The following is a 13,133-nucleotide window of genomic DNA, read 5'->3' on the forward strand; positions in this document are numbered from 1 at the left end:
TAAGGGTTAGTGTTAGGATTAGGATTAGGTTTAGGGTGAGGGTTATGGTTAGTGGGAGGGTTTGGGCTAGGATTAGGGTTAGGGTTAGGGTGAGGGTAAGGGTTAGGTTGAGGGTTAGGGGGATGGTGAGGGATAGGGTTAATGTGAAGGTGAGGGTAAGGGGGAGGGTTAGGGTAAGGGTTAGTGTTACGGTGAGGGTTAGGGTTAGGGTTAGGGTTAGGGTGAGGGTGAGGTTGAGTGTGAGGTTTAGGTTTAGGGTTAGGGTTAGGGTGAAGTTGAGGGTGAGGGTGAGGGTGAGGGAGAGGGTTAGGGTGAGGGTTATGGTTAGGGTTAGGGTTAGGCTGAGGGTTAGGGTTAGGGTGAGGGTGAAGTTGAGGGTTAGGGTGAGGGTTCAGGTGAGGGTGAGAGTGAGGGTTAGGGTTAGGGTTAGGGTAAGGGTTAGGGTTAGTGTGAGTGTTAGGTTTAGCTTTAGGGTTAGGGTGAGTATAAGAGTTAGGGTGTGGTTTAGGGTGAGGGTGAGGGTGAGCGTGAGGGTTTTGGTGAGTTAAGGGATAGGGTTAGGGTTAGGGTGAGGTTGAGGTTTAGGGTGAGGGTTAGGGTTAGGGTGACGGTTGGGTTTAGGGTTAGGGTGTCGGTTAGTATTAGGGTGATGTTTAGGGTGAGGGTGAGGGTTAGGGTGAGGGTGATGTTTCAGGTGTGGGTGAGGGTTTGGGTTTGGGAGACAGGGTTCGGGTGAGGTTTAGGGTTTGTGTGAGTGTTAGGGTTAGGGTTAGGGTGAGGAAAAGTGTTAGGGTGAGGGTGAGTGTGTTGGTGAGGGTGAGGCTTAAGGTGTGGGTGAGGGTTAGGGTTAGGTGAGTGTTAGGATGACGGTGAGGTTTAGGGTGAGGGTTTGGGTTTGGGTTAGTGTTAGCGTTAGGGTGAGGGTTAGGGTTAGTGTTAGGGTTAGAGTGAGGGCTAGGGTGAGGTTTAGGTTTAGGGTTAGGGTGAGGGTTAGGATTAGGGTTAGGGTTAGTGTGAGGGTTAGGTTGAGGTAAAGGTTAGGGTAAGCATTACTTTTAGGGTGAGGTTTAAGGTTAGGGTTAGGGTTAGAGTGAGGACTAGGGTGAGGGTGAGTGTTACGGTTAGGGTGAGGGATATGTTGAGGCTTAGGGTTAGGGTGAGGGTGAGAGTTAGGCTGTGGGGTTGGTTTAGGGTTAGGGTGAGCTTTACATTTAGTGTGAGGGTTAGGTTTATGGTTAGAGTGAGGGTTAGGGTGAGGGTGAGGTTTAGGGTTAGCATTAGGGTTAGGGTTAGATTGACAGTTAGGGTTAGAGTTAGGGTGAGGGTGAGGGTGAGGGTTAGGATTAGGTTTAGGGTGAGGGTTAGGGTTAGGGTGAGGGTTAGGTTTAGGGTTATTGTTAGGGTTGGGGTTAGGGTGAGGGTTAGGTTTAGGGTTATTTTTAGGGTTAGGGTTAGGGTGAGGGTTAGGGTTAGCATTAGGGTTAGGGTTAGCATGACCATTAGGGTTAGAGTTAGGGTGAGGGTGAGGGTGAGGGGTAGGATTAGGGTTAGGGTGAGGGTTAGGGTTAGGGTTAGATTTAGGGTTAGTGTTTGGGTTAGGGTTAGGGTGATGGTGAGGGTCAGGTTTAGGGTTACAGTTTGGTTTAGGGTGAGGGTGAGGGTGAAGGTGAGGGTTAGGGTTACGATAATGGTTAGGGTTAGGAGTAGGCTGAGATTTAGGGTGAGGGTGACGGTGAGGGTTAGGGTTAGCGTTAGGGTTAGGCTTAGGATGAGGGTTAATGTTAGTTTAAGGGTTAGGGTTAGAATTAGGTTTGGGTTAGGGTGAGGGTAAGGGTTATGGTGACGGTTTGGATGAGTGTGAGTGTGAGTGTGAGGGTTAGGGTTAGGGTGAGGGTGAGGGTTAGGGTTAGGGTGAGGGTTAGGGTTAGGGTTAGGATTAGGATGAGGGTGAGGCTCAGAGGTAAGGATAAGATTAGGGTGAGGGTTAGAGTTATTTTGAGGGTTAGGGTTAGGTTGACGGTAAGTGTATGGTTGAGGGTTAGGGTGAGGGTGAGGGTTAGGGTTAGCAATAGTTTTAGGGTGAGGTTTAGGGTTATGGTTAGGGTTAATGTGAGGGCTTGGGTGAGTGTGAGTGTTCAGAATAGGGTGAGGAATAGAGTGAGGATTAGGATTAGGGTTAGGTTTAGGTGAGTTTTAGGCTGAGGGGTAGGGTGAGGGTTAGGGTTAGGTTTAGGGTTAGGGTTAGGGATATTGTTAGGGTTAGGGATAGCGTGAGGGTGTGTGTGAGGATGAGGTTTAGGGTTAGGTTTAGGGTGAATGTGAGGGTGATGGTTAGGGTTAAGATAATGGTTAGGGTAAGGGTTAGGATTAGGGTTAGGTTTAGGGTGAGGGTTACGGTTAGGTTTAGGGTTAGGGGTATGAATATTATTGGGTTTAGGGTTAGTGATACGGTGAGGGTTAGGGTTAGGGTTAAGCTTAGGGTTAGGGTTATTTTTAGAGTTAGATTTAGGGTGAGATTGAGGGTGAGGTTTAGGTTTAGGGTTAGGATGAGGTTTAGATTTAGGTTTAGGGTTAGGGTTATTTTTAGGGTTAGGGTTAGGGTTAGGGTGTGGGTGAGGGTGAGGTTTAGGGTTAGGGTTAGGTTTAGGGTGAGGATTAGGGTTAGTGTGAGGTTTAGGGTTAGGGTGACGGTAAGGGTTAGGGTGAGGTTTAAGGTGAGGGTGAGGGTGAGGGTGAGGGTTAGGGTTACGTTTAGGATTAGGGTTAGGGTTAGGGTGAGGGTGAGGGTGATGGTTAGGGTTAGGTTTAGGGTTAGATTTAGGGTTATTGTTAGGGTTAGGGTGAGGTTGAGGGTGAGGTTTAGGTTTAGGGTTAGGGTTACTGTGATTGTGAGGTTGAGGGTTAGGGTTAAGATAATGGTTAGGGTAAGGGTTAGGATTAGGGTTAGGGTTAGCGTGAGGGTTAGGGTAAGGTTTAGGGTTAGGGTAGGGTTATTTTTAGGTTTAGGGTTAGGGTTAGTAAGAGGGTTAGGTTTAGGGTTAGGGTTATGTTTATTGTTAGGCTTCGGTTTAGGGTTAGGGTGAGATTGAACTTGAGGTTTAGGGTTAGGGTTAGGGTGAGGGTTACTGTTAGGTTTAGGGTTAGGGTAGGGTGGTTGTTAGGTTTAGGGTTAGGGTTAGCGTGAGGGTTAGGGTTAGGGTTAGGGTTAGGTTTATTGTTAGGCTTAGGGTTAGGGTTAGGGTGAGATTGAAGGTGAGGTTTAGGGTTAGGGTTAGGGTGAGGTTTAGGTTTAGGTTTAGGGTTAGGGTTATTGTTATGGTTAGGTTTAGGGTGAGGGTGAAATGAGGGTGAGGGTTAGGGTTAGGGGTAGGGGTAGAGTTAGGGTGAGGGTTAGGCTTATTGTGAGGGTTAGGTTTAGGTTTAGGGTTAGGGTTATTATTAGGGTTAGGGTTAGGATTAGGTTGAGGGTGAGGGTGAGGGTTCGGGTTAGGGTTAAATTTAGGGTGAGGGTTAGGGTTAGTGTGAGGTTTAGGTTTATGGTTAGGGTGAGGATTAGGTTTAGGGTTAGGTGAAGGGTTAGGGTTAGGGTGATAATCTGGGTGAGGGTGAGGGTTAGGGTGAGGTGAGGGTTTTGGTGAGGGTGAGGGTTAGGGTGGGGGGAGAGTTAGGATCAGGGTGAGGGTTAGGATGATAGTGAGGGTTAGGGTGAGGGTAAGGGTGATGTTGAGTGTTAGGGTTAGGGTTAGGTTTAAGGTGAGTGTGATGGTGAGGGTTAGGGTTAAGATAATGGTTAGGGTTAAGATTAGGCTGAGGGTTAGTGTGAGGGTGACAGTGAGGTTTCGGTTAGGAAAGGGTTAGGTTTAGGGTGAGGGTTAGGGTTAGGGTGAAGGTTATGGTTAGCGTTAGGTTAAGGGTTAGGGTTAGGGTGATGATTAGGGTGAGGGTGAGGGTGAGGTTGAGGTTGAGTGTAAGGGTGAGGGTGAGGTTGAGGGTCAGGGTTAGCATTAGGGTTAGGGTTAGCATTAGGGTTAGGGTTAGGGTTAGCGTTAGGGTTAGGGTTAGAGTTAGCGTGAGGGTGAGGGTGAAGTTGAGGATGAGGGTGAGGGTTAGGGTTAGGGTTAGGATTAGGGTTAGGGTGAGGGTGGGGGTGAGTGTGCGGGTTAGGGTTAGGGTGAGGGTGGGGGTTAAGGTTAGGTTTAGGGTTAGGTTTAGGATTAGGTTTGAGGTGAGGGTTAGGGTTAGGGTGAAGGTTAGGGTTAGGTTTAGGATTAGGGTTAGGGTTAGGGTGAGGGTGAGGGTTACTGTTAGGTTTAGGGTTAGGATTAGGGTTATTGTTAGGGTTAGGGTTAGGGTGAGTGTGAGGGTTAGATTTAGGGTTAGGTTTAGGGTGATTGTGAGGTTGAGGGTTAAGGTTAAGATAATGGTTAAGGTAAGGTTTAGGATTAGGGTTAGTGTTAGGGTTAGGTTTAGGGTTAGGGGTAGGGTTATTTTTAGGTTTAGGGTTAGGGTTAGCATGAGGGTTATGGTTAGGGTTAGGGTTATTGTTAGGCTTAGGGTTAGGGTTAGGGTGAGATTGAGGGTGAGGTTTAGGGTTAGGGTTAGGATGAGGTTTAGATTTAGGTTTAGGGTTAGGTTTTTGTTAGGGTTAGGTTTAGGTTTGGGTGAGGTTAAGGGTGAGGGTTAGGGTTAGGGTGAGGTTTAGGGTGAGCGTGAGGGTGAGGATTTCCGTTAGGTAAGGGTTAGGTTTAGGGTTAGGGTAAGTGTTAGGGTTAGGGTGATGTTTAGGGTGAGGTTGAGTGTTAGGGTGAGGGTGATGGTTCGAGTGTGCGTGAGGGTTAAGGTGTGGGAGAGGGTTAGGTTTAGGGTGAGGGTTAGGGTTTGTGTGAGTGTTAGGATTAGGGTTAGGGTAAGGAAAAGTGTTACGGTGAGGGTTAGTGTGAGGATGAGTGTTTTGGTGAGGGTGAGCGTTAGGGTGTGGGTGAGGGTTAGAGTTAGGTGAGTGTTAGGATGACGGTGCGGGTTAGGGTGAGGGTTTGGGTTTGGGTTAGGGTTAGCGTTAGGGTGAGGGTTAGGGTTAGTGTTATGGTTACAGTGAGGGCTAGGGAAGAGTTAAGTTAAGGGCTAGGGTGAGGGTTAAGATTAGGTTTAGGGTTAGGGTGAAGGTTAGGGTGGGGATGAGGGTTAGGGTTAGCATTAATTTTAGGGTGAGGTTTAAGGTTAAGGATTGGGTTAGGGTGAGGGCTAGGGTGAGGGTGAGCGTTAGGGATAGGGTGAGGGATGGTGAGGATTAGGGTTAGGGTTAGGGTGAGGGTTAGGCTGAGGGGTAGGTTTAGGGTTAGCGTGAGGTTTAAGTTTAGTGTGAGTGTTAGGTTTAGTGTTAGGGTTAGGGTTAATGTGAGCTTAGGGTTAAGGTGAGGGTTAGGGTGAGAGTGAGGGTTAGGGTTAGAGGGAGTGTTAGGGTGAGGGCTAGTGTGAGGGTGAGGGATAGGGGTAGGGTTAGGGATAGGGTGAGGGTGAGGGTTAGGATTAGGGTTAGGGTGAGGGTTAGGTTTAGGGTTAGTGTTAGGGTTAGGTTTACGGTTATTGTTAGGTTTAGGGTTATGGGGAAGGGGAGGGGGAGAGTTAGGGTTAGAGTTAGGTTTAGGGTGAGTGTGAGGGTGAGGGTTAGGGTTACAATAATGTTTAGGGATAGGATCAGACTGAGGGTAAGGGTAAGGTTGTGGGTATGGGTGAGGGTTAGTGTTAGGGTTAGGGTTAGTGTTAGGGTGAGGGATAGCGTAAGGATTAGGGTTATGATTAGGTTTAGGTTTAGGGTGAGGGTAAGGGTTATGGTAAGGGTTAGGGTGATGGAAAGGGTTAGGGTTAGCATTAGGCTTTGGATTAGGGTTAGCATGAGGGTTAGAGTTAGATTGAGGGTGAGGATGAGGCTGAGGGTGAGTGTGAGGGTTAGGGTTAGGGTTAGGTTTAGGATGAGGGTGAGTGTTAGGTTTAGGCTGAGGGTTAGGTTTAGTGTGAACATTAGGGTTAGGTTTAGGGTTAAGGTTAGGGTGAGGGCAAGGGTTAGGGTGAGGTTTAGGGTGAGAGTGATGGTGAGGGTGAGGTTTCGGTTACGTAAGGGTTAGGGTTAGGGTTAGGGTGAGGGTGAGGGTTAGGGTGAAGGTTTGGGTTAGGGTGACAGTTAGGTTTAGGGTTAGGGTGAGTGTTAGGGTTAGGGTGATGTTTAGGGTGAGGTTGAGTGTTAGGGTGCGGGTGATGGTTTGGGTGTGAGTGAGGGTTAAGGTGTGGGAGAGGGTTAGCTTTAGGGTAAGGGTTAGGGTTTGTGTGAGTGTTAGGGTTAGGGTTAGGATGATGACAAGTATTACGGTGAGAGTTTCGGTGAGGGTGAGTGTTTTGGTGAGGGTGAGGGTTAGGGTGTGGGTGAGGATTAGGGTTAGGGGACTGGTAGGATGATGGTGAGGGTTTGGGTTTGGGTTAGGCTTAGCGTTAGGGTGAGGGTTAGGGTTAGTGTTAGGGTTAGAGTGAGGGCTAGTGTGAGGGTTCGATTTAGGGTTAAGTTGAGGGTTAGGATTAGGGTTAGGTTAGGGTGAGGGTTATGGTGAGGATGAGGGTTAGGGTTACCATTACTCTTAGGTTGAGGTTTAAGGTTAGGGTTTGGGTTAGGGTGAGGGCTAGGGTGAGGGTGAGTGTTAGGGATAGGGTGAGGGATATGGTGAGGATTAGGGTTAGGGTTACGGTGAGGGTTAGGCTGAGGGGTAGGTTTAGTGTTAGGGTGAGGTTTAGATTTAGTGTGAGGGTTAGGTATAGGGATAGGGCTAGGGTTAAAGTTAGGGTTAGGGTTAGGGTTAGGGTGAGAATGAGGGTTAGGGTTAGAGTGATTGTTAGGGTGAGGGCTAGTGTGAGGGTGAGGGTTAGGGTTAGGGTGAGGATGAGGATGAGGGTTAGGATTAGGGTTAGAGTGAGGGTTAGGGTTAGGGTTAGTGTTAGGGTCAGGTTTAGGATTATTGTTAGGGTTAGGGTGAGGGTGAGGGTGAGGTTTAGGGTTAGGGTTAAGTTTAAGGTGAGTGTGAGGGTGAGGTTTAGGGTTAAGATAATGGTTAGGGTTAGGATTAGGCTGAGGGTTATGGTGAGGTTGAGGGTATGTGTGAGGGTTAGGGTTAGGGTTAGGGTTAGGGTGAGGGTTAGGGTTAGTGTAAGGGTTAGGGTTAGGATTAGGGTTAGGGTTAGGGTAAGGGTAAGGGTTATGGTGAGAGTTAGGGTGAGGGTGAGGTTTAGGGTTAGCATTAGGCCTAGGGTTAGTGTTAGCATGAGGGTTAGTGTTAGAGTTAGAGTGAGGATGAGGGTGAGGTTGAATATGAGGGTGAGGGTTAGAGTGATTGTTAGGGTGAGGGCTAGTGTGAGGGTGAGGGTTAGGGTTAGGGTGAGGATGAGGATGAGGGTTAGGATTAGGGTTAGAGTGAGGGTTAGGGTTAGGATTAGGGTTAGGGTTAGGGTGAGGGTAAGGGTTATGGTGACAGTTAGGGTGAGGGTGAGGGTTAGGGTTAGCATTAGGCTTAGGGTTAGGGTTAGCATGAGGGTTAGGGTTAGAGTTAGAGTGAGGATGAGGGTGAGGTTGAATATGAGGGTGAGGGTTAGGGTTAGGGTTAGGTTTAGGCTGAGGGTTAGGTTTTGTGTGAAAGTTAGGGTTAGGTTCAGGGTTAGGGTTAGGGTAAGGGTAAGGGTTCGAATGAGTGTTAGGGTGAGAGTGAGGGTTAGGTTTAGCTTGAGTTTTAAGGTGAGTGCTAGGGTGAGGGTGAGGGTTAGGGTTAGGTTTAGGGTTAGGGTGAGGATTAGGGTTAGGGTTAGGTTAAGGGTGAGTGTGAGGGTGAGAGTGAGGGTTTCGGTTAGGTAAGTGGTAGGGTTAGGGTGAGGTTTAGGGTGAGGTGAGGGTTAGGGTGAGGGTTAAGATAATGGTGAGTTTAAGATTAGGCTGAGGGTTACGGTGACGGTGAGGTTGATGGTAAGGGTTAGGGTTAGGGTTAGGGTGAGGGTTAGGGTTAGTGTAAGGGTGAGGGTTAGGGTTAGGGTTAGGGTGAGGGTAAGGGTTAGGGTGAGGTTTAGGGTGAGTGTGAGGGTGAGAGTGAGGGTTTCGGTTAGGTAACTGGTAGGGTTAGGGTGATGTTTAGGGTGAGGTGAGGGTTAGCTTGATAATTAGGTTTGTGTGAATGTTAAAGTTAGGGTTAGGGTTAGGGTGAGTGTTATGTTTACGGTGATGTTTAGGGTGAGGATGAAGGTTTGGGTGAGGGTGAGGTTTTGGTTGTGGGGGAGGGTTAGGGTTAGGTTGAGGGTTTGTGTGAGTGTTAAAGTTAGGGTTAGGGTTAGGGTGAGGTAAAATATTAGGGTGAGGGTTAGGGTGAGGGTGAGGGTTAGGGTTAGGGTTATTGATAGTTTTAGGGTTATTGTTAGGGTTAGGGTTAGGGTGAGGGTTACGGTTAGGGTTAGGTTAAGGGTTAGGGTTAGTGTTCTGATTAGGGTGAGGGTGAGGGTTAGGTTGAGGGTGAGGGTTTTGGTGAGGGTGGGGTTTAGGGTGTGTGTGAGTGTTAGGGTTAGGGTGAGGGTTAGGATGATAGTGAGGTTTATGGTGTGGGTTAGGGTTAGAGTTAGGGTTATTGTTAGGGTTAGGGTTAGGGTGAGGGTAAGAGTGAGGTTGAGTGTTAGGGTTGGGTTTAGGTTTAAGGTGAGTGTGAGGGTGAGTGTTAGGGTTAAGATAATGGTTTTAGGGTTAAGATTAAAATGAGGGTGAGTGTGAGGGTGAGGTTTTAGGGTGAGGCTTAGGTTTAGGGTGAAGTTTAGGGTTAGGGTTAGGTTAGAGTTAGGGTTAGAGTGATGATTAGGGTGAGGGTGAGGGTGAGAGTGAGATTGAGGGTAAGGGTGAGGGTGAGGCTGAGGGTTTGGTTTAGCATTAGGTTTAGGGTTAGGGTTAGCCTGAGGGTTACGGTTGGAGTTAGGGTGAGGTTGAGGGTGAGGTTGAGGGTGAGAGTGAGGGTTAGGGTGATGGTTAGGGTTTAGGATGAGGGTGAGGGTTAGGATTAGGTTTAGGGTTAGGGTTAGGGTTAGTGTAAGCCTTAGGGTTAGGGTGAGGTTGAGGGTGAGGGTGAGGGTTAGGGTTAGGTTTAGGGTTAGGGTTAGGGATCTTTTTAGGGTTAGGGTTAGGGTGAGGGTGAGGGTGAGGGTGAGGGTTAGGGTGAGGGTGAGGGTGATTGTGAGGGTGAGGGTTAGTGTTAAGATAATGGTTAGGGTAACGGTTAGGATTAGGGTTAGGTTTACGGTGAGGGTTAGGGTTAGGTTTAGGGTTAAGTGTAGGGTTATTGTTAGGTTTAGGGTTAGTGTTAGGGTGAGGGTTAGGGTTAGGCTTAGGTTTAGGCTTATGGTTATTTTTAGTGTTAGGGTTAGGGTTAGGTGAGATTGAGGGTGAGGTTTAGGTTTAGGGTTAGGATGAGGTTTAGGTTTAGGTATAGGTTTAGGGTTAGGGTTATATTTAGGGTTAGGGTTAGGGTGAGGGTGAGGGTTAGTGTTAGGGTTAGGGTTAGGTTTAGGTTGAGTGTTAGGGTTAGTGTGACGTTTAGGGTTAGGGTGAGGGTAAGGGTTAGTGTGAGGTTTAGGTTGAGGGTGAGGGTAAGGGTGAGGGTTAGAGTTAGGGTGAGTGTGAGGATTAGGGTTAGGTTTAGGGTTAGGGTTATGGTTATTGTTAAGGTTACTGTTAGGGTGAGGGTGACCGTGAGGGTGAGGGTTATGTTTCGGGTGAGGTTGAGGGTGATTGTGAGGTTGAGGGTTAGGGTTAAGATTATGGTTAGAGTAAGGGTTAGGATTAGGGTTAGGGTTAGGGTTAGGGGTAGGGTTGTATTGTTAGGGTTAGGATTAGGGTGAGGGTTAGGGTGAGGGTTAGGGTGAGGGTTTTGTTAGGTTTAGGCTGAGTGTTAGGGTTAGTGTGAGGTTTAGGGTTAGGTTTAGAGTGAGGATAAGGGTTAGGGTGAGGTTTAGGGTGAGGGTGAGGTTGAGCTTGAGGGTTTCAGTTAGGTAAGGTTTAGGGTTAGGTTTAGGATGAGGGTGAAGGGTAGGGTGAGGGTTCCTGTTAGGGTGATGGTTAGTTTTAGGGTTAGGGTGAGGGTGAGGGGTAGGGTGAGGGTGTTGGTTCGGGTGTGGGTGAGGGTTAGGGTTTGGGAGAGGGTTAGGTTTAGGGTGAGGATTAGGATTTGCGTGAGTGTTAGGGTAGGGTTTGGGTGAGGAAAAGTGTTAGGGTGACGGTTAGTGTGAGGGTGAGTGTTTGGTGAGGCTGAGGGTTAGGGTGTGGGTGAGGGTTAGGGTTATGTGAGTGTTAGGATGACGGTGAGGGTTTGGTTTTTGGTTAGAGTTAGCGTTAGGGTGAGGGTTAATGTTAGGGTTAGAGTGAGGGCTAGGGTGAGGGTTAGGTTTAGGGTTAGGGTGAGGGTTAGGATTAGGGTGAGGATGAGGTTTAGCATTAGCATTACTTTAAGGATGAGGTTTAAAGTTAGGGTTAGGGTTAGGGTGAGGGTGAATGTTAGGGTTAGGGTGAGGGATATGGTGAGGATTAGATTTAGGGTTAGGGTTAGGGTTAGGTTTAGGGTTATTGTTAGGTTTAGGGTTAGGGTGAGGGTGAGGGTGAGGGTTAGGGTTAGTGTAAGGGTTTAGGGTTAGGATTAGGTTTAGGGTTAGGGTGAGGGTTTAGGGTTATATTGAGGGTTAGGGTGAGGATGAGGGTTAGCGTTAGGGTGAGCGTGAGGGTGAGGGTTAGTTTTAGGGTTAGGTTTCGGGTTCAGGTTAGGGTTTGTCGTAGGGTGAGTATGTGGTTGAGGGTAAGGGTTCGTGTTAGGGTTAGGATTAGGTTTAGGGTGAGGGATAGTGTTAGTATAAAGGTGAAGGTAAGGGTGAGGGCTAGGGTAAGGGTTAGTCTTAGGGTGAGGGTTAGGGTTAGGCTTAGGGTGAGGGTGAGGGTTAGGTTTAGGTTTAGGGTGAGGGTGAGGGTTAGGTTTATGGGTAGGGTGAGGGTTTGGTTTAGGGTTAGGGTTAGGATTAGGGTTATTGTTAGGGTTAGGGTTAGGGTTAGGCTGATGTTTAGGGTGAGGGTGAGGGTTAGAGTGAGGTTGAGGTTTCAGGTGAGGGTTAGGGTTTGTGTGAGTGTAAAAGTTAGGGTTAGGGTTAGAGTGAGTGTTAGGTTTAGGGTGATGTTTCGGGTGAGAGTGAGGGTTTGGGTGAGCTTGAGGATTCGGGTGTGTGGGAGGTTTAGTGTGAGGGTTAGGGTTTTTGTGAGTGTTAAAGTTTGGGTTAGGGTTAGGGTGAAGTAAAGTGTTATCGTGAGGGTTAGGGTGAGGGTGAGTGTTAGGTTTAGCGTTATGGTTGGGGTGATGGTTAGGGTGAGGGTTAGGATTAGGGTGAGGATTAGGGTTACCGTTATTGATAGGTTTAGGGTTATTGTTAGGGTTAGGGTTAGGGTGAGGGGTTACGGTTAGGTTTAGGTTAAGGGTTAGGGTTATCATCACGATTAGGGTGAGGGTGAGGGTTAGGGTAAGGGTGAGGGTTTTGGTGAGGGTGAGGGTTAGGGTGTGTGTGAATATTAGGTTTAGGGTGAGGGTTAGGATGATAGTGAGGGTGAGGGTGAGGGTTAGGGTTATTGTTAGGGTTAGGGTGAGGGTAAGGGTGAGGTTGAGTGTTAGGGTTAGGGTTAGGTTTCAGGTGAGTGTGAGAGTGAGAGTTAGGGTTAAGATAATGGTTAGGGTTAAGATTGGCATGAGGGTTAGGGTGCGGGTGAGGTTGTGGTTGAGGGTAAGGGTGAGGGTGAGGGTGAGGGTTAGGGTTAGCATTACGGTCAGGTTTAGGGTTAGCGTGAGGGTTAGGGTTAGAGTTAGGGTGAGGGTGAGGGTGAGCTTGAGGGTCTAGGGTGAGGGTTAGAGTAATGGTTAAGGTTAGGGTGAGGGTGAGGGTGAGGGTTAGGGTTAGGTTTAGGGTTATTGTTAGTGTTAGGGTTATCGTGAGGGTGAGGGTGAGGGTGAGGTTTAGGGTTAGGTTTAGGGTTAGGGTGAGGGTGAGGGTTAGAATTAGGTTTAGGTTAGGGCTAGGGTTAGGGTTGGGGTGAGGTTTAGGGTTAGGGTGAGGCTTAGTGTGAGGTTGATTGTTAGGGTTAGGTTTAGGATTAGGGTTAGGGTTAGGGTGAGGGTGAGGGTTAGTGTTAGGGTTAGGGTTAGGTTTAGGTTGAGTGTTAGGGTTAGTGTGACGTTTAGGGTTAGGGTGAGGGTAAGGGTTAGTGTGAGGTTTAGGTTGAGGGTGAGGGTAAGGGTGAGGGTTAGAGTTAGGGTGAGTGTGAGGATTAGGGTTAGGTTTAGGGTTAGGGTTATGGTTATTGTTAAGGTTACTGTTAGGGTGAGGGTGACCGTGAGGGTGAGGGTTATGTTTCGGGTGAGGTTGAGGGTGATTGTGAGGTTGAGGGTTAGGGTTAAGATTATGGTTAGAGTAAGGGTTAGGATTAGGGTTAGGGTTAGGGTTAGGGGTAGGGTTATTGTTAGGGTTAGGATTAGGGTGAGGGTTAGGGTGAGGGTTAGGGTGAAGGTTTTGTTAGGTTTAGGCTGAGTGTTAGGGTTAGTGTGAGGTTTAGGGTTAGGTTTAGAGTGAGGATAAGGGTTAGGGTGAGGTTTAGGGTGAGGGTGAGGTTGAGCTTGAGGGTTTCAGTTAGGTAAGGTTTAGGGTTAGGTTTAGGATGAGGGTGAAGGGTAGGGTGAGGGTTCCTGTTAGGGTGATGGTTAGTTTTAGGGTTAGGGTGAGGGTGAGGGGTAGGGTGAGGGTGTTGGTTCGGGTGTGGGTGAGGGTTAGGGTTTGGGAGAGGGTTAGGTTTAGGGTGAGGATTAGGATTTGCGTGAGTGTTAGGGTAGGGTTTGGGTGAGGAAAAGTGTTAGGGTGACGGTTAGTGTGAGGGTGAGTGTTTGGTGAGGCTGAGGGTTAGGGTGTGGGTGAGGGTTAGGGTTATGTGAGTGTTAGGATGACGGTGAGGGTTTGGTTTTTGGTTAGAGTTAGCGTTAGGGTGAGGGTTAATGTTAGGGTTAGAGTGAGGGCTAGGGTGAGGGTTAGGTTTAGGGTTAGGGTGAGGG

This window comes from Dipodomys merriami, unplaced genomic scaffold, assembly GCF_024711535.1.
Source record: "Dipodomys merriami isolate MVZ:Mamm:240054 unplaced genomic scaffold, mDipMer1.0.p SCAF_90, whole genome shotgun sequence".
Taxonomy (NCBI): Eukaryota; Metazoa; Chordata; class Mammalia; order Rodentia; family Heteromyidae; genus Dipodomys; species Dipodomys merriami.